Genomic DNA, 21,113 nt, shown 5'->3' on the forward strand with positions numbered 1-21,113 from the left:
CCACTAGTCCGTCTCCTGGTTCTGTGTAGCCTGTGAGCTGAGAGTCGTCTTTACATTTTCAAATGGTTGGAAAAAAAATCAAAGAAGAAGACTATTTCCCACACATGAAAAATTCCATGAAGTTCAACTTATCAGTGTTCTTTTTTTTTTTTTTAAGATTTTATTTATTTATTTGACAGAGAGACGGCGAGAGAGGGAACACAAGCAGGGGGCGTGGGAGAGGGAGAAGCAGGCTTCCCGCGGAGCAGGGAGCCCGATGCGGGGCTCGATCCCAGGGCCCTGGGATCATGACCTGAGCCGAAGGCAGACGCTTAACGACTGAGCCACCCAGGCGCCCCTATCAGTGTTCTTAAATAAAGTACCACTGGAACTCAGCCAGGCTTACTCGTTTATGTATCTTCTGGGGCTGCCTTTTGTGCTACAGTGGCAGAGTTGAGTCGTTGCTCCAGAGACAGAACAGCCTACAAAGCCAAAAATACTTATCTGGCTCTTTCCAAGAAAAGGTGTGCCAACCCGATCTAGACTAATGGTTACTGAAGCAAGATGAACCAGGTTCCACACAGCTCTTTTTCCCTGATGATGCTAAAGCTTTGGGAAAGCTAAAGCTCTTAAATTCCTGGGGAAGGAATCTCAGCTAGCTCATTCACTCTTTTTTTTTTTTTGAAGATTTTATTTATTTATTTGACAGAGAGAGACACACAGCAAGAGAGGGAACACAAGCAGGGGGAATGGGGGAGGGAGAAGTAGGCCTCCCACCAAGCAGGGAGCCCGATGCAGGGCTTGATCCCAGGACCCTGGGATCATGACCGAAGGTAGATGCTTAACAACTGAGCCACCCAGGCACCCCTAGTTCATTCACACTTGACTCATTCATTCACTCTGTCAGTCAGTCATTATTGCTTCACCACATGTCTACTGAGTTCCTGCTATGTGCCAGACAGTTTTTTGGGTGTTGAGGAGAAAGCAGTAAGCAACACAGAAACAGATCCCTGCCGTCAGGGAGCTTACAATCTAATGGGAGGAACTAGATAATATCCAAATAAACAGATATGTTTTATTACTAAGAAGGGGGTGGTTGGTGTGAAGGAGGTGAGGTGTGAGCCCCAAACATACGTGATGGATTTGGTGGGAAGGGGGAGAGAAGTGCTCAGGCAGAGTTTGGAGAAGCAAGCTCAAAAGCCTTGGGGTAGAAGCACTGGAGAAAGTCAAGGGAAGCAAGGGCAAGCCATGATCGTATTTTTAATTTTCAGCATTGGTTATGGGGCTGTGGCACTCTGATTTATGGTCATTAAAAAAAAATATTTATTGGGACGCCTGGGTGGCTCAGTCGGTTAAGCGGCTGCCTTTGGCCCAGGTCATGATCCCAGGGTCCTGGGATCGAGACCCACATCGGGCTCCTTGCTCAGCAAGGAGCCTGCTTCTCCCTCTCTCTCCCTCTGCTTGTGCTCTCTCTGTCAAATAAATAAAATCTTAAAATAAATAAATAAAAAAAATATTTATTGCCCTTTTTCAGGCACATGAGAAAACAAGAGCAGAGACATTGTAGTGCAGTGGGTAAGACTAGAATTTCTGGGGCAAAAAAAAAAAAAAGTTCTATGGCAAACTTTCTCAACCTCTGCACCATGGACATTTAGGGCTGAATAAGTCTTTGTTGTGCCGGGCAGCCCTGTGCACTGGAAAATGTTTAGCAGTATTCCTGGCTTCTACCCACGCGATCCGAGTAATAATCCCCCAGTTATGACAACCAGAAATGTCTCAAATGATGTCAAATGTCTCCTCAGGGCAAAATGCCCTTCCTTGAGGACTACTGCTCTGGGATCAGGCTGCTTGTTAACTGTGTGACTTTAGGCAAGGTACTTAACCTCTCTGGGCCCCAGTTTTATCATCTACAGAGTGAAGTATTACCTTGACCTACCATCCGAGGGCTGTTGAGAGGATTATGGGGGTGGAATGCAGTCAGCACTCAGCGTGGGTCTTAGTATGGCCCAAGCACTTGACAAATGTTAGCTGGGAGAGCGGAGACCCTGGCTCTTCTTTTCCTTTCACTCACCTTGTTCCTCCACTGAGAGCAGTGTCTATTTATGTCCTGGTGAGAAGTGTATTTATATAATTTTTATGATGGGCTCAGATCCTCGTGTTAAAGTACAAGCTCTCAAAATGGCCATCTTTTGCTTTTTTTCCCCTCTATTCATCATCATCCCTCGTGGGTGGCTGCCATTTTCAAACTGACCTGTGCAGCAATCAGGTGGACATCACTCCTTCCAGTTTTTCGGGGTGGTTGGAAGTGAAGGACCTCAGAGTTTAAGAAACACACCTGGGGTCCCCAAAAGCCCACCGCCACTCAGAACCCCCAGGATGGGGAGCTCAAAGCCAGCAGATGTTGGGCTGTGGGGGGCAGCCCAGATAATGAGGTGTGAGAGAGGAGGCTTGTAGAGCAGCTGAATACAGGAGAGAAGCTTTTCCACTGTCCTCTGCAGCTGCCCTGCTTACAAAGGCTGCTTTGCCCCGGGGAGCCCCCAGAAGCACACTTGACACCCAGTATCACCATGGGCCACAACACTGGATGAGAGGGACACCTGCTGTAAAGAGGAATGGCAACTGGAAGGAATTGGCAGGCATTGGGGAAAGCCTGGCCTCCCCAGTCCACTCAGGGCACCGAGAAGGGGCATGTTGGGAGCACTCATTTGGCTTCATTTCGTCCCCTACGTCCCCTAGTCTTGTGCCTAAGCTGGTCATGGGACGAAATGTTCCCGTGGGCTCTTCCTTCTCGAGTTAAAGGGGCAATAGCTGATGTTTATTGAGCACTTGTGATGTGCTGGAGGCATTTTCTATGCATTATTTTGTTTCGCTTCCCAATCCTCCCGGCCAGGGCTGTAGTGAGTTCCCTCCTGGGCCGGGTAGTTCAGTCATTTGGGGAAACTGGAATTTGACTCCCATAATCTGTTTCTTTTACAAAATCTTGGATGCAGCATAAGGGGAGGCTGAGAATTTTGCTAAGAAATTAAAATTGCGCTCCAAAGATCAGCCCTCTGGTGGGGTCCCTGGGCTCCTCCCACAGGGCTCCACTTCTCACCATTAGTGTGGATGAGTTTCTTGAAGCAGGGTTAATCCCAGTCTGTCTGCACCAGCGATGGGTTGACATCCTTCTCGGGAGTCATTTTCAAAAACAGTGTCATCTTGTCCTCTTCCTTCTGTCCATCAGTGTCTGTTTTTTCTGAAGCTTTTCAGTTTTATAGCTGTAGTTAGGCTTCATAGAGCACACTTGGAATGTGGGGGAATCCATCTGGGCTCTGGTTCAAGACAGACTGTGATTCCCTGGGAGGCCTGGCCTGGGCCCTGAGTCTGCATTTCCAGTACGTTCCAAGGTGATGCTGAGGTCCCACTGATCACACTGGAGTTGGTGATAGATGACGGTGCCCTCTCTGCCACTTCTGAGGCTGAACTGAATTCTTGGAAGAAGAGTTTTGCCCCCGGAGAGACTCAGGAACCAGGCCCTAGGAAGAATTCCATCCTTTGGGGGAGTGTGGCGTCCGTGTGATACGGTGTCATGTAAGCTGACTGCTGATAAACTCGGTGAAATGAAGCCAGATGTTTTATAAATGTATTATAATTTTTAAAAATTATAAATAAATTGGCCCCTTTTTTTTCATGGCGTGGCTAACATTTCCTGAGCACCTACTATGTGCCAGCCCTTTCTTCCCCACTGAGTAGCATGCTAGGTTGCTTTCGACCCACGGTCCCCTTGGTGGTGAGACGTACAACTCATTTGAGTCAAAAACTGTCTTCGGGGCCGCAAGCCTGTCGTTCCTTTGCATGCCAGGAGCCTGTGGGTAAGAGGGAAGATTTGGCTTCACACACATTTTCATGCAGTATTTCCTTCATTAGTTATGTGGTTGTGAGGGAGTCCGCTTCTTGGAGGCCCAGGAAGGGATATTTAGGAGGTTGGTTCGATGCCTCTGTGCCAGATGGACTCTGATTCTCTTGAAGCCCCTGGCAAGGCCTTCGCTCGCAGACCCTGTGCTGTCTGTGCATCTGGTTCCGGGAGGCACTTAGGAGGGACCCTGGACAGATGTGCTGTCGCAGTCCATACACTCCGGGCTCTGCATATGGTGGCTTATGCAAAGCAGGTGGAGACTAGAAAATCATCTGTATGTCACTTGTAGGAAGAACAGTCCAGGTAATGAGACAGGATCTGAAGATTTGAGTGGGAAGGTGATTTTAGCCAACCCTCTGCCCAGCAGTCAACACGTAGCCTCCCAAGCTGCATCATGGTGTAGCATCCCAGTGGGGACGTGGGGAGGGTTTATTTTTTATCTGTGATCTGATATTAATTTGCCTTAAACAAAAGAAGCAATTTACTCTGTAATTCTGAGGTTTATGGTGTTTCTACTGAGTCCTTTCATCTATTGAAAGATGGTGTTACGCATTTTAATAGAAACTATTGTTTTCCATAAAAATTTTTTTTTTTTTAATGCTTTCTTCTCTCTTCAATCAAATTATAGAGTTGGAGCTAATACGGTAAGGAGCTTTGAGGCCCAGCACTGCAAATCTTGAGTTTCTGTGTGTGTGTGTGTGTGTGTGTGTGTGTGCGTGCATGCGCATGCGTGTGTCTTTGTCACGGAACCAGGCCTAAACAGAGGTGTGGCACAGCACTTTTGGTGGACAGAGTGCTGTTTCTCTAGCAGGGGATTTGAGCCTCCACAGACTGTACTCGATTGGGTTTTTGTGCTGCGTGTAGGACCTTTAGCCACTCTATCGATGATAGATTTCCTTTAAGGAATTTCCAGGAAACCCTCTTAACCACGAGGGTACAAATTAATGTTTTTCTAGTTTAATTACAGTAGTTTTGAAAGAAAGCCCCTTTCAGACCATTATCTAAAGCCGAACTTCCTTTAAAATTCAGGGGCACAGCTTCGTAGCTTGCAATGTGCCCGAGCACGCTGGAAGTCTCCCGCGCTCAGGGCAGCCACGCGATGGGCTTTGACCTCAGGGGAGAGGTTTGTGTTTCCAGGCATCGGGGTGGGGGTAGCTGTAGAAGAGTGAGCGGAGCCCCTTTCTCTTAAGGCTGTCATCACGCTCGTCCAATTCCAACTCTCTCTTTAGTAACCACCTCCCCGCCTCCCAGGGGAGTGACCCCAAGGAGCCTGTTATTACAGCCCCGGCTTGATGGATAATTACTGGTTACGAGGTCTGATTTGACACCAGCACTTTGCGTGATAGCCTGTTGGATCTGCTGGGCATAAATTGATTATTTCCATTCATCTGAGGCTGCCTCGCAGAAACACGGTTGCGGTGGGGGTTTGCCGGGGATGCGAAGATTATTCCCTGCACTGCAGCAGGGCCGGGCCAGCCGTTCCGAGAGCCGTTTGAGCAAAGCCTTCACCATCCGGGGCCTTGAAGGTTCTCCTGCAGGGGCAGGGTTGGTTGTGAAGGGCGACGATCGGGTTTTCTTGGGAAGTCACTTGCAGAGAGAAAGAGAGAGAGGGAGAGAGTAGTTTAGGAGGCCCAGCTGTATGTAGGAGAGAAGGGGACTCCATCGGGGTGTAGGAGCTTCTGCTGTGGCTGTCATCCCAAGCTGCCAGCTGCAGAACTGAACGAGGGTGCACGGCTGTCATTGGGGTCACTTGTCTCTCTGCACAGCTGTGCTGCAGGCAGTGAGGGATGAGGCAGCCAGAAGCATCTTACTGCTTATGGGCTGTGAGCCCTCAGCAGAGTCTCTGAACTGCCGAGCCTCAGTATCTTCATCTGTCAAATCGGTCTAATAATACCTGCTCTGCGGATCTCACATGCTCTTATGTATCCTGTAAGATCATCAACAAGGATATGCTTTATTTTTTTTTTTAAAGATTTTATTTATTTATTTGACACAGAGAGAGAGCTCATGACAACACAAGCAGGGGGAGCGGCAGGCAGAGGGAGAGGGAGAAGCCGGCTCCCCACCAAGCAAGGAGCCCGATGCGGGGCTCCATCCCAGGACCCTGGGGTCCTGACCTGAGCCGAAGACAGACGCTTAACCAGCTGAGCCACCCAGGTGCCCCAAGTATATGCTTTATAAACCATAGAGGAATAGATGTGGGTTCATTCCGTGAGAGGCAGTTTAGCCTAACGGTTAGTGATAAGTTAGCAGTGTACTTGCAGCTGTAGTTAGTAGTAAGAAAGACTAGTCAGTACACGGGTAGTGGTTAGGAAAATGAATACCACCCCTGCTGCAACAGCCGGCTGTGGGTGGTTTTTTTGTTTTGTTTTTTTACCCTGAGTATACTATAGGATAGATGGGTCTACTGCCTGAAATTTCAGAACACTTGCTGAAGGAGATTCTTAGGATGTGTTCAGTGATAGGATCTTCCTCCTGGGGCACGACCCTGGCAAGGCACAGGCTGAGCTCTGTGCATCGAGCCCTTGCAGCAGGGTTCTGTGGGTGGAACCAAATCTGTCCTGGGCTCTGAGCATCAGAGGGGCGGTTTTGAATTCCCTTGAGAGCCCTTGACCTTTGCTTGTCTCTGCTCAGGAAGCCAGACAATCCATGGCCCCTGTGGTGCGTGCATCTACCCTTTGGTCTGGTCTGGCCTTGGAGGCTGTGGGCTTTCTGTTTTGAAGTTGACTGCCTGATATTCCTTTGGAATATGTGAGTCGAGGGGGAAAGAATTGGACATATTTTGAATCTTGCTGGTGGACTTCTTTCCTCTGTTAAGGCACTTTTTTTGCCCGTTAACCCAGCATCACTTAGAGATGTCTTTATTTCCCAACTGCTTTAATTATATAATAGTAATGATAATAATACTACTAATAATAGTTGGCCTCAGTGCCCCTGGCTCCCAGTGCAGTTTCTTGTATGTATTTATTCAGTGAGTGGATGAATGACTCGAGGTCTACGGGGGAAGATTTGGAGGTTACCATCAGATTCAAGTCTGGGGGGACCTTTGAGACAGACATTCTTTTTCTCTGGGTCTCTACCCTTTCCTTCCCCTCATAACCACTTCCTTCTGATCTGCGTGCATTTCTGCAGTGTATGTCCACCACAGATGAGCTCGGGCAAATACGGTTCCGAGCAGGTTGGCTGCCCTCCGTCCTGTGGACAGCATCTTGGGAAATCTCTCTGCACTTTTGTCCTGCCAACCTGGTCACTATTGTGGGTCTTGGGTCAGGGCTGGCAGGGGATCCAAAAATGGGCTCCTTCCACCTCTGTATTTTGGAAGCTCAGGCACAAAGTGAAGTGACTTACCCAAGAACGCAGAGAGTTAGTGGGGTGACCAGGTAGAAACCTTCATCTCCTGACTCCTCTTAGCTCTGGCCTATTTCCAGGAAAACAGGCTGTGACTTCTACCCCATGTGTCCTGGGCAGAGATGCTATTCTAGATGGATATGTCCTACATTAGGACGTCAGAATACCTCACTCTGGCCCCTGGGGGATCCCGGGGTGATGCCTTGAGTCCTCGGTCACTGAGAGAAAACTAGATTTGGGTCTGCTTCACTATCTGATTAAAATGGCCCTCTCCCTCCTCAGACTGGAGAAGTGTTTCCTGTTTCCCTGCCGGTGGGCATTTTCTGCCTTTATCCCTTCCTGGCTGCGGGATGGGGCTCCCATGCTGTGGCCGGCAGAGCTCGGGCTCATGAGCTTGATCTGCCTAGTTCCTGCCTGGTGGTGGCATCCCGGACAGGATCCCAGCACCCTCCTTATGCCTGGCAGGTGTGATTTACTGGAGCTTGTAACACTGGGGTGTCTGTGTCCACTAGCATTTCTTTCCCAGTTATATTAACCAGTAATAGGAAATTAAATCAAGGCATTCCTTGAAGGAGCGCCAGCCACTCAGTTGCCTTTGTGGTATGTATGTTCTAGGGCTCACTCTGGCTCTTTCCCTCAGTGGTGGGTTTTCTGTGCAGTAGAGGAGTATAGAGCAGGCTTTCTCGGGAAAGCCTGGGAATTCATGCCTCCTGAGCAAATCAGTATATCTCACTGAGCCCCAGTTCTCTTATCTGTAAATGGGTGCAGTTGTGCCAACCTTAAAGATGTTAAGGATGACGTGCGATTCTGGTATATGTGGAATAGGCCGCCCTCAGTGCTTGGTCCGTGGTGTCCAGCCAGCCTTTGTTCCAGGATGATCTCTGTAGGTGTACTGCAAGGTTCTCAAGCCGGCTGATGATCGGAATTACCGGAGGGGTGCTTTAAAACACAGACACTGCCGGCCCCTCTAGAATACCCACTCATTGAAATCTCCAGCAGTGGGCCCAGCATTGCATCATTGAAAAAAGGTTCCCTGGTACTTCTTCTGATCCCCAGCTCTGTTTGGGAACCTCTATAGGATAGGCTTTATTTATTTTCTCTATAATCATCTTTGTTCAAGACAAAATGGTAGGGTGGTGTAAACGATTTGAGGATTTAAATATTCTGACCATTTTTTTCATGCTTGATTTGGGCTCTGTTTTCACAGTAAGTTATTTCTGTGTGTTGGGATGGGTGGGGTGGAAAAATAGGACGATTATAAAAAAATGTCTACTAGGAGAAGCTATGATGCTTGATTAATTAGAAATAGACAATCTGCTCCTTAAAAAGGCCTTCTTTGTGGGATGAAAGACAACTGGATTCTCTCTATTCAGGGGCCAATGGGTTCATTTCCAAGATACAGAAATTGATCTCCAAGCTAGCTTTCAGATGGACAGATGAGAGTCAGCTTGCATTCAGTTCCCTATTTCAGATGTGTGGGTGGGGTTTCTTCTCTCTCTGCTTCTCCCTGCCGCCTTCCCTCCCACCTCCTCTGGCTGGCTAGTTCCCGGGAGAACTCTTGGTAAGAGTTCCTGGAGGACCCTGTGCTTGTGGAGTCAGGGAAGCCAGCTTAAGTTTCTGGCTGCAACCCTCAAATGCCTGGAAATTTTACAAGGACAGGAACCATTCTTCGCTTGCAACTTACCTGGGTACAACCTGGTTCACGGTGTGAGGCCACAAGTGTTTCTGTTGAGCAATGAGAAATACATCAGAGCAGGATGCAAAATGTGCCCCTTTCTGCTTCCTGCTTCTATGACCTGGAACAAGTCATTGAACCTTCATAGAGCGAGCCTTGCTTCCCTTACTGGTTAAACGGGGTGTTCACACTGCTTTCCTGAGCTTTCCCAAATGAATATTTTGTGTAGAAATGCTGTGTAAAACCAAAGAGCTGTGTCACCTTATTATATAAGGAATATTTCATTGCCTGTTAGAACACTGGCATTTGCTCAGGACTTTTCCTGGTTGTTTACCTGTTATTTTTCCTCCATGCTTTTTTTGTTCTGTTTTTTTTTATTTTTTTGTTTTTTATTTTTATTTTTTTTTTAAAGATATTTATTTGAGAGAGAGAGCACACAAGCGAGCACGAGCAGGGGGAAAGGCAGAGGGAGAGAGAAAGGGAGAAGCAGACTCCACTGAGCAGGGAGCCCAACGTGGGGCTCGACATGGGGACTGACATGGGGTTCAATCCCAGGACACTGAGATCACGACCTGAGCCAAGGCAGACGCTTAACCCACTAAGCCACCCAGGTGCCCCCTGTTTTTTGTTTTTTAAAGATTTTATTTATTTACTTAGAGAGAGAGACAGCGAGAGAGGGAACACAAGCAGGGGGAAGTGGGAGAGGGAGAAGCAGGCTCCCCGCAGAGCAGGGAGCCCGATGTGGGACTCGATCCCAGGACCCTGGGACCATGACCTGAGCCGAAGGCAGACGCTTAACGACTGAGCCACCCAGGCGCCCCTTTCCTCCATGCTTAACATGGCAAATTATTTGTATGTAACTTTCTTTCTTTCTTTCTTTCTTTTTCTTTCTTTCTTTCTTTCTTTCTTTCTTTCTTTCTTTCTTTCTTTCTTTCTTTCTTTCTTTCTTTCTTTCTTTTTCTTTTCTTTTCTTTTCTTTCTTTCTTTCCTTCTTTCTTTCCTTCTTTCCTTCCTTCCTTCCTTCCTTCTTTCTTTTTTTTTGTTCCTTTTTTGGTGCTGTGGGAACATGGCTATCTTTCTAAGTTGGTCTCAAGCGCTGTGTTACTAGAGTGGGAAGACAAGACGCCCGTGTGAGGCCGCTCTGCCCCGCAGCCTTATTGCTGCAGTGGTCACGGAAGCCAGAGAATTTATTCTTGTTCCTTGCTCCTCCGTCAGGATGGAATGGCACTGCACGACTTATCTTCTGGAGTGGTTTTGAACCCAAAGTGTCTTTCTTTGAATAAATGTTGCTCCCCACTCTGGCGACTCAAGAATGGGAAGGACACACAGAGATCACAAGTACTTTTTGGTGCCAACAAATGGGGCTGCCTCTCAGACAAATTATTTGCACTCGGCATGTGTTTGTTAAATGGGCAGTGATTGAGCACACAGTTGCGGGTATGTGTCTGCCTGTCCTGGCGAAAGGTCATGGTTCAGTAGCAGCCCACATTTGGTCCTGTCGTCACCGCGCTAGTGGGCTCTGCAGCTAGGTCTTCCATTTGTCTGAATCCAGGATGGACTGTGGAAAAATAGACATCTGGCGAGGAGAAAATTGTAGACATAGAAACAGAGAGAGTAAGTTCCTTACAGATACTTTCAGCATTTAACCATTGGTAGAAGCATCCCTTCATCTGAACATTTATTTCCTCATCCATCAGCCATCTGTCTACCCATCCATCCATCCATCTACCCGTCCCTCCATCCATCCACCCATCTGTCCGTCCATCCATCCATCCATCCATCCATCTACCCGTCCCTCCATCCATCCACCCGTCTGTCCGTCCATCCATCCATCCATCCATCTACCCGTCCCTCCATCCATCCACCCGTCTGTCCATCCATCCATCCATCCATTCATCTATCCGTCCTCCATTTTGGCAAATCCTTATTAAGCACCTACTATGTGCCAGTTTTTTGCTAGGCCCTGGGGATAAAAAGTCACATAAGACAGGATCCCTGTCCTCAAGGAACCAGCAGTCTAGGGTATAGGATGTTTTCCTAAATTTTAAGTCAAATTCTTACTTGACACATACCGATCATTGTTTTGTTTTGGTTTCCATCTCTTGAACAAAGCACGGCGTGTAACCGTTGTGATGTTTCCACTAGTTTTGATAAACCCATGTCCCAGAGTTGGATTTCATGTTTTGTATAACTCTAAGCATGGTGTAAGTGCTTGATTAAACAGAGAAGATGGAAGAAATCATAATCCAAAAGAAAAGACCAAATCTTACGTATGAAGGTATCCATCGGAATTCTTAAAAGGTTTTTCAAAGCCTCATAGTGTATATTGCTTTTTGAGCCTTGGGTAAATTTAAGTGCAAAACACCTTCTAAGTCTATTATACTAGAAGGCCGGTTGGGAGGCAGAGCTTTCTGTCTTTCAGATTAGCCCAGGAACAGGCCTTATAAGGAGCGGTTTAGAGCCTGGGTTTAGGATCTTGCAAGCTTGGGTTGGGATCTCCATTTTGCCACTATCTGTGTGACCCTGGTTAAGTTACTTAACCTCTCTGAGCCTGTTTCTTTCTGAACCGGGAATAGCAACAGTACTCACCTGAGGATGAAGTGAGCCTGGCACGGACTAAATGCACTGTAAGGACTAGCTGTTCTGATGATTATGGGGAGCAAAGGTCCTGGATGGTTCAAAAAAAGAAAGAGAAATCTTGGCAACTTGCGGTTTTAGTATGGAAATGAGATGGATGATGCCTTTTGGTATTACAGAACTGATAATCCCCGGGGAATATTAATGCTTCTCAGATGGCCCTTCTTTTTTGCATCTTTGCTGTGACAAGGATGAATAGTGAGCTTTAGCTGTTTTTGCAGCGAAAGGTTGGAGAGTGTTTGCATATGTACAGAGATGGGAGGAGAAGGAGTTTAAGCCTATAAGCACTGTCATGGATTTTCCACTAACACGCCTGAGTGTTAGCATATCATTCAGGCAGTTCACCTACTCAGGAGAAAATCCAATTCTGAAATGAATTTCCACAAATCAAAAAGGCAATTGGTAATTACAGCTGACATTATACATTTTAAAGGGCTGACTGGCAAGTTGGATTTTATAACAACACTCGAGGCAAAGAGTTCAGTGTAGTGGGAATTATTTTCACAAAAGGATCGTTTTCTTAACAAAAAGGAGGGAGCGTTTCTCTTGTTTTTTTTTTTTTTTTTTTCCCTTTTTTTTCCATTAACTATGAAGGTAGCGCTATATACTGTTTATAGAGGCCTTGATCCTTTTTAAACTTAAGGAGCACAGTTGGCCTCCATGCTAATAAATTGAGAGCCATATGGGGGCTCAGGGACATTTAATTTATGTGCGAGACTCCTTCACCAAATTCAGCTGGCTACTTCCTGGGATGCTGTACTTGATTGATGATTTTCTGGCATTTTGTGTTACTGGGATGTCTTTTGAAGTTTCTCCTACGGGGGCCTGAGGTTTGCCCCTGTGAGGTGTTAATGGGCTTCCTGCTGGGGCTTTATTTGTGAGGGGGCTGGTTGGAGGGACACCGGAGCTCTTGTTCTTCCACTGCTGAAGGCTCGCAGCTCAGGCCTTGGGTCCTGGACCCCCGACTTGTGTTTGGAATGCACAGCGGTGTTTTTATTCCTGCTCCCCAGGCCACTGTTTGTTTAGCTTCTGGGGGTTCCCAGAGCCTAGCAGGTATTGGTGGTGGGTGATCGGGCCCAGCCTGGGATCATGCTGGAACAGGAGTTCAGAGAGTGCACGTGGACAAGTACACTCCTTGCAGCCCGGAATGGCAGAGATTTGCACCGGGCGACAGGAGCTTGTACAAGTCTTGAGCAAGAACATGCAGGCTCCACTTAAACACGAGCCCCATGTGGTGAGTGCATTACCTCCTTGGTGGCCTGCCTGCCCCAAGGCGCTTCCTTTCCAATTTCCATTCTCCTCCCCGCCCTCTGAGTGCTCTTTCTAACGTGAACACCTGCTCCTGTCACTCTCCCCCACATCCTTTCACGGTGTTACAGGCTGAATTGTGACCTCCCCAAATTCATCTGCTGGAGTCCTCATGCCCATAGCTTCAGAATGTGACTGCATTTGGACAGGGAGTCTTTATTTTTCTTATTTTTTGAGCGTGGCTCCATGCCCACCGTGGGGCTTAAACTCACGACCCCGAGATCCAGAGTCATGTGTTCTCCTGCCTGAGCCAGCCGGGTGCCCCTGGGGAGGAGGGGGTCTTTAAAGAGGTGATGGAGATCACAGGAGGTCATGTGGGTGGGCCCTAATCCAAGCTGCTGGGTGTCCTTTAAGGCAAGGAGATGAGAGCCCAGAGGTGTGTGTGCACAGAGGTCAGGCCATGGGAGGACACAGTGTGAAGGCAGCCATCTAAGGCTAAGAGAGGCCTCAGGGGAAACCAGCCCTGCTCACACTTAGAGCCTGGACTTCCGGGACCGCCAGACGATCCCTGTCTGTTGTTTAAGCCACCTGGTCTGTGGCGTTTCGTTAGGGCGCCCCAGCAGATTCATACATGGGGCTACTCACCCTAGGGGATGAATTTCCAACCCCAACGAATGTCACAAGGGGTGCTTTGTTTCCTGGCTTCTGTCTGCCTTTCCCACTTTGAGCGGAAATCTCCTCCCCTGCCCGATGAGCTACAGCTCCTTCAAGGCTAAGTTCAAGGGCCACCTGCTCTGTGAGGCCCTCCTGGACCACGCCGCTCTGGCCCCCTTCCTTCTCCTCCCCACAGACTTGGAGCTTCCTATGGATACTCCTGCAGTGCTGGATCTCACCTCAGTCACAGCTTTCTGAATCATTCTGCTATTGTCTGTTCTTTGATCCCTTTCCCACCTTAGACTCTGAGAACCTTGAGGGTAGGGATTTTGTTTGCCTTGGCTCCCTAGCACCTAGCTCTGAGCCCGGTAGCTTGTCAAGGCTTATTGAATCAGTTAAGACTTCCCTTTTACTGTTCCGTTTCCTTAGGAAGCCTCCCCTCTCTTACCTTTGTGCTCTAATATTAGAGGAAGTGATAAAGCTTGGTTCTCCATGGGGTATTAATGGTGCCAACAGGTGTGTCCCCAGGTGAGAACAATGAAACCAGGAACTCTAGTGAGTGTTTATTGAGCACGTTGTGTATGCCAAATGAGCATGCGCCTCGTCTGCTCATCGCAGCACCCTTTCAGGTAGGCATGTCTTCAAACCTGAGCCACCTTTCCCTGGGAGGTAGCATGGCCTTAGCCGTAGGCAAGGAAATCTGAAAGCTGAAGGCTTCTTGATCTCCGTGTCCTTTCTGGCAGGCCTTGACCCCCCAATGCAGATATTTCTTAAGACGCCCAATCGCATAGTAAAATTTCTTTCTTTTTTTTTCTTCTTTTTTTTTTTTTAACTATTTTATTTATTTGAGAGCGAGAGAGAGCACGAGCAGGGGGGAGCAGCAGGGGGAGAGGAAGAAGCAGGTTTCCCGCTGAGCAGGGATCCCGATGCAGGACTCGATCCCAGGACCTGGGATCATGACCTGAGCCGAAGGCAGCTGCTTAACCGCCTGAGCCACCCTGGCGCCCTTGCACGGTAAAATTTCAATGAAACTGCTGAGGAAAGGAAACATGAACTCACTCTTCATTTGAAAATGTGGGCAGCCATTGCTTTTAGCACCCCGCAACCTGGGAGCTGGGGCGCCTGTGGCTCTTCTTCCGCATGCCCCTCCTTGGAAGGGGAGACTGAGTCCGGGAGAAATTTCTGAGGTCGTGAGAAAGGTCAGTGAGTATACTCTGTACTGCTGTCCTTGGGCGTCCAGGTAGAATTTTACACTCCTTCCTCACTCCGGGTGCTCCGGGGGACTTCTTAGTTATTCGTGATTTGACAGCTTGTGAAGAAAGAGCGGCGTCCTGGCTGTTTTCAAAGCAGTGCCGGCATTTCCTGGTGCGGCTGTGTCCGGCTTCGCCATTCTCTCTGAACTGTGCCACTCCGCAGGAGCCCCCGAGGGGGACCGTACCTTCTGGAAGGGAGGCGAGAAGAGATGTGGTCAGCCTGTCCCCGGGCTCACAGGACCTCAGTCTAGGGTGGAGGGAGCCGCTGATGACAGGAAGCAGCTGTGCCCGCACCCTGCCATGCTCAGACAGCCCCGTGGCCGCGAGGAGACCAGCATGGAGGTAGTAGAGTCTCTCCCTGAGCCTGCCTGACTCTGGGGGAGGAGATGAAGGGCCGACTGATCACCTGGAGACTGGACTCGTTAAGAACAGCCGAGGAATTGTGCCCGTTCACCCTTGGCTGGGGAGATTGTTAAGCCAGGTTTACATTTTTGGAAGTTGGTCAGATTCCTTTCTTGGTTCAAGTCAACTGGTTGTGTGGCAAGGAGGTGTCATATTCCAAACCCTGGAATCTGGCTGCCTTGTTGAACTAAAGCCCTGGCCATTTGCTTCACTGGGAAAGCTTAGACAAGTGACTTTCCTCCTGGGTCCCCGTGTCCTCCATGGCAAAATGAAGATAACCATAGTATCTACCTTAGAGAGTTGCGTATGGATTAAATGAGATAATGCATGTAATGTGTACAGCATTGTACCTGGCACAGAGTTTTATCAGGTTAGCTGTTCTGAGAGGCTCAAACTAATAGTGCCTTCAAAAAGTCAAAGTTCATTGCTCTCTGATGTATGACCAGAGTAGACGGCCTAGGGCTGGTTATGGAAGTTCCACAATGACCAAGTACCCAACTTTCTTTACTTTGTTGTGTTGCCATCCTTAATATGTGCCTTTCATCTCGTGGTCCAAGGCTTTAGTTCCTGCCATCATTTCTACATTCCAGCCAGGAAGTGGAAAAGGGAAGTGGAAGGTATATGGCCTGAAAGTTGCCATGTCTCTGTTTCATCCCATTGACTAGAACGTAGTCATATGACCACATTATTCAAAAGTGAGTTAGGGAAATTTTAGGCTTTAGTTGGTATCTCACTAAGAACTCGATTACCATGTAAGAAGGAGAGATTGGATATTAGGGGACAACCGGTAGTACTTGTTCAAGAGGTAATTGCTCAGTAGTTACCACCCCCACCACCATCACTGCCATCACCCCATCATCATGATCATCATGATCATCATTTCTGATCTTAGCCTATAACTTCCTCCATGTCCTTACTTCCTAATTTGCCCTCTTATTTTCCATTTTTGACCATTTTAGCTCCTGCTTTATTCCATTGCACAGTTTGCTCAATGTCCATGTACTTTGGGCACCTTTTCTTACCTAGAGGGTGGCAGAGTGACTACAGCCTACAATGCCCTGTGTGACAGAAATGGACATTAAGGCTGGCGAGCACATTGACAGTTAAGGAGTAAGAGAGAGAAGAGCATAAAACCTTCATAATCCAGGGGCGCCTGGGTGGCTCAGTCGTTAAGCATCTGCCTTCGGCTCAGGTCATGATCCCAGGGTCCTGGGATCGAGCCCCACATCGGGGTCCCGGCTCTGCAGGAAGCCTGCTTCTCCCTCTCCTGCTCCCCCTGCTTGTGTTCCCTCTCTGGCTGTCTCTCTCTCTGTCAAATAAATAAAAAATAAAATCTCTTTAAAAAAAAAAACCCTTCATAATCCATTTGGCAGCTTAATTATAATGTTGCAGGAAAAGTTGATGAAAGGAAGAAAAAACTTTACCTACCATTTTTTTTTTTTTAAAGATTTTATTTATTTGAGAGAGAGAGAGCAAGCACATGCAGTGAGGAGAGGCAGAGGGAGCGGGAGAAGCAGGCTCTCCGTCGAGCAGGGAGCCCGATGTGGGGCTCAATCCCAGGACCCTGGGATCATGACCTGAGTCGAAGGCAGATGCTTAACTGACTGAGCCACCCAGGTGCCCCTCTACCTTTGAATGTAGGTTAAGAATTTGTTAGGTTTTATTTTGCTGCTTCCATTCATGTGGTTACAAGCCTCAAAGATTCAAGATGCCTTGAATCTCCATGAGGGTCTTCTCAAAGTATTGTCTGGGTATCGAGCCTCCTGACTCACCTCTGGAGTTTCCAAAACACGATGGGTTCAAAATCCTTAGCTCTGGGAGGATGTGGAAGCTGAGTTTTTTCTACTTCAGAAGCCTTTTGAATAAATGAAGAGATTTGTTCTGTAGACCCTTATTCATGACTTAAATGCTCTGCAAGAGTCTTTCGTGGTAGAGGTGGTTTGTTGAGAAATCACATGGACTCAGGACTCATTAAAGTCTTGAGGAAGACAGATGCCCCTCTCCTGCTGTAAACCCCAGTGAGGCCAATGTAATGGAGCTCTAGCTAGCCTTCACGTTTTCTATGAGTCACACTTACCCCACATTTATCTTCCTTCTCCTTTTTATAATTTATTTATTTACTTTATGGGAGGGGGAGGGGCAGAGGGAGAGGGAGAGAGAGAGAATCTTAAGCATGCTCCATGCTCAGCACGAGCCCCATGTGGGGCTGGATCTCATGACCCTGAGATTGTGACCTTAGCTGAAATCAAGAGTCAGATGCTTAACGAACTGAGCCACCCAAGTGCCCCTTCCTTTCCCTTTATTTATTTATTTAATTTTATTTTTAAAGATTTTTTATTTATTCCACAGAGAGAGAGACATCCAGAGAGGGAACGCAGCAGGGGGAGTGGGAGAGGGAGAAGCAGGCTTCCCGCTGAGCAGGGAGCCTGACACGGGGCTCGATCCCAGGACCCTGGGATCATGACCTGAGCCGAAGGCAGAGGCTTAACCAACCGAGCCACCCAGGTGCCCCTCCTTTCCCTTTTTTTAAAGTACTGTGTCAGAAACTGACTTTTTCTCCTAGGAAGAATTGTTCCAAGATTATAGCCTTGCTTCTTTCCGCCAAAGCCCTTTCCTTTCAAGATTAAGGGCCATGGAGAGAAGGGATTCGGAAATCCCCAGAAAGCATCCTTGAAATCTTCATTTTTTTTCCTCTCCCTCATCCTTTCTTCCTCTCAACCCCTGTTGACACACTGTATGAGAAATGTCTTGGGGATTCCTCTCCTTCATGTCAATCCTTCTGTTATTGTTCTAGTTGAGGCCCTCAGCATCCGTCGCCAGGACTGGTGCAGTAGTCTCCTGGTTTCCCTGCCTCCTGCCTCTCCCCTGTCCAATGCAGGTTCTCCCAGCACAGATCTGGTCTGGTCAACTGTCTTGGTTTATAGATAGGTAGTCCTTTGGCGTTGCAATCAGTGGCATGGAGTTAGCCTTCCTTGGCATGGGGTCCAAGGCCAGGTCATTACTATGGTTGTCTGCTGACATATTGATAACAGGTGGAATAGCTGGCCATTTAGAACCCTCTTTGATAGCTGAAGGCATGGAAGCTAGAGAGAGTAAGTAACCTACCTAATGGGACCTGAGAAAAAGTAGTGAAATCGGAATTGGACTCGTGCTCTCAGGCGCCATGTCATGTGTTGGGCTCATTTCTTTCTAGCCTTTTCTCTGGCCACCTCCTTCCCTCACGCCCTGGCTTCCAGCCCCACCAATCCCCCATGGCCCGTCTTGTTGCCTTGAACAGCCAGGCCTGGAAGCTGCCATGTCTCTGTGCCTGTCCCTTTTTGCAGTTCCTCTGCCAAGACTGCTTTCTCTTGTCTTTTTTTTTTTTTTAAATTGAAGTACAGTTGACATACAATACTAGTTGCAAGTGTACAGCATGGCGATACAGCATTTATAGACATTACAGTGATCACCACGAGGAGTCTAGTTATCCCTTGCTTTTTTGACTGGCAAAGTTTATCGCAAGGTCTAGTTCACAGCCTCCTCTCTGAAGATTCTCCCTTCTGCCTCCTGTTACATAAATGTGCAAAAGATGGCCACTGTATTGGCTCCTAGCTTTTTATTTCTTCAGTGCAGGCTAAGACCCTGTAGCTCAAAAACCTGGCACCAGACTCAGTTTTTTATGCATCCAATGTTTTAAAAATAGCCCAAACATACAGATTTTTTCGCCGTAAGGGCCTGCCTGCTTTGCATATCCCGCGAAACTATACCCAGCATCTGTTGGTCATTGATAAGATAGAGCCCTGTGGTTATAAGACCCCAAGCTGCTCCTGCCCTTTGGAGCTCTGAGACTCAAAGACTCCCCGATGCTGCTGAGTAATGTCACTTAGATTCGTAAACCTCCTCTCCTATCTGCTTTCCCTGCAGGGAGTTCCCTAGTCCTTGTCCCCTTCTGAATGGTGGACCCTGAGCGAAGCCCCTGGATGGTCTCTTGCAGTGAGGGACTTCCCCGTCTCATGAAGCCCTGTCTAAGTGTCCCCCCACCCCCACCCCACCCCCAGACTCCCAATAATGGTTGTTGTGTGTCATTGACTCTCCTGGTCATATCTTTTTCCTTGACCAGTCCCACATCTCTGGAACCCCTCTACCCCCAACACATTCGATCATACTTTCCTGAGTTCCCATCATATTTTGAACCTGCCTCCATTACTCTACTCATCACATCCTGCCATGGTGGCTATCGATTTCATTGTCAGCCTCCTTGGATTGCAGACCAGGAATTGAGGAAGCTGAGGAGCCCTGAGTTCGGGAGAACTGCAAAAAGTTTAATACACTTATGAACATGATCAAGCTCTCCCAGCATCATAGATTCATTTGGTGTTTTGCACTCGGTTGCACTTTGTCTTGGCACCAAGGACCAAAGTGTGGGTATTCTGTGAAGTACTAGGGGGAAGGTGTCAGGTTAGTTTAACTGTCAATTTAGTTTTCTCTGATTCTGGAAAAAAAAAAATGACCACTGGCAAGATATTAGGCAGGGAGGATTATTAAGATTTAGAGCACTTTTCATGAAGTCTCATTTGGATGGTTGTGTGTGTCCCAGGGCCCCTTGAATCCGGACTTTCCAACAAAAACAGAATACGTGGGAGGGTTATTGGCATTACAAAAGGATACTTCTCAACACATTTCCTTCCAAATTATGCTCCCCTGAGACATGTAAGTGGTGGTTTGTGGATCGTTAAGGCTCGGGCAGCCCGTAGCAAATGCAGATCAATCAATAAGCAATGAAAAGAAAGCACACCTTCTAGTCAATGCATGTTCAGAGTGAGTCACATGCAGCTTTTCCAGAATAAGTCTTTTCGGGTATCACTCATGTCCTGTTTGTGTCTTCACTGGATTGGCCTGAAGCTGGCAATGTGAAGGCATTTCTTCCCAGAGAAACTAAACTTCCACCCCTCCCCCTCTTCTAAATAAGAATTAAGTTACCTCATCATGAAAGGAAGGTCTTGGGTTAGTAGAGATGCTAGCTTTTTTCTTTTTCTTTCTTTCCTTCTTTTTAATAGAAAAGGAAAATTAAAATGTGGTTTTCTTGGCAGAGTTCATTTTGAAGTGACTGAGCTCTTTTTTTCCTTCAAGATAATTCATGTCCCGCTGATAGAAGTTTTAGGGGTAAACTTATTCCTCAAACCAACGTACTAAATATTTCTGTGACACATTCGGTGTCTCAGTTCAGAATATTTTATTAAGGAAGAAGGGCGGCAAAATGAATGCCAAAGACCGGTGCTCTGGGTCACTTTTCTTTGATGGTGTAAGAGACACCACGTATGGAGACACCGGCCCTGGGGTTGTCTGTGGTTCCCCAGCTGCTCTCAAAATGTGGCTTCTCAACTCTTTTCTCAGAGCCAGGGGGATAGAGCAAGAATCAGGGTGTTCTAACGCGGCGGAGTTAGCCTCTTGCCCCTCATGGTTCCTATGTAGCTATTTCCATTTCCTTGGATGCTTCCCTTAGCGCCAAGGGACTTCTAAATTCATTTGTATAACATGAGAAGCACAGATCGGAAGGTTGCCACGTGGATGGATTTCAGCCGATCCCGTGGAGGAAGTGAGAGAAGCCGCTGTCTCCTGAATGTTTCCTTCCAGGAAGGAAGGATTTGGTGGGTCATCCCGTGTTGGCCTCGTGTGGTTCCTGCTGTGAGAGGTGAGGGGGCCCCGAAGCTCTGTGAAATCTCCAGTCGGCCAGGTTGAGGACCGTCGTGTGCGTGTAGACTGATTTCTTAGGAGCTTTGTTGTTTTGATTATTTCTGTTTGCATCCCGGTTTAGGAAGCACCAGAAAACATAAGGGCTAACATTTTTTTAAGTTTTATTTTATTAAGGAGCATGACTATTTTTAGTTTGCAGAAGCCAAGTTTCTGATTAGCTGCACCACCCCGTCTTCATTAGGCAATTTAAGAGGGGAATTATACATTTTTTTAAAAAGGAACTCATTATGGTAAGAACTGACACATTTGCATTTCTGTAAAAGTGCGGCGGCAAGGATTCTGGGCCGGA

At 47.6% G+C, this 21,113-nt stretch overlaps 1 protein-coding gene across 5 annotated transcripts in view; it reads left to right on the forward strand.

Moving 5' to 3' along the window:
• Positions 1-21,113, forward strand: part of CHST11 (carbohydrate sulfotransferase 11) — a 256,844-nt gene that overhangs the window by 46,036 nt on the left and 189,695 nt on the right. The window lies entirely within an intron of this gene.

The sequence above is a fragment of the Phoca vitulina genome, unplaced genomic scaffold, assembly GCF_004348235.1.
Source record: "Phoca vitulina isolate PV1807 unplaced genomic scaffold, GSC_HSeal_1.0 scaffold19, whole genome shotgun sequence".
Lineage (NCBI taxonomy): Eukaryota > Metazoa > Chordata > Mammalia > Carnivora > Phocidae > Phoca > Phoca vitulina.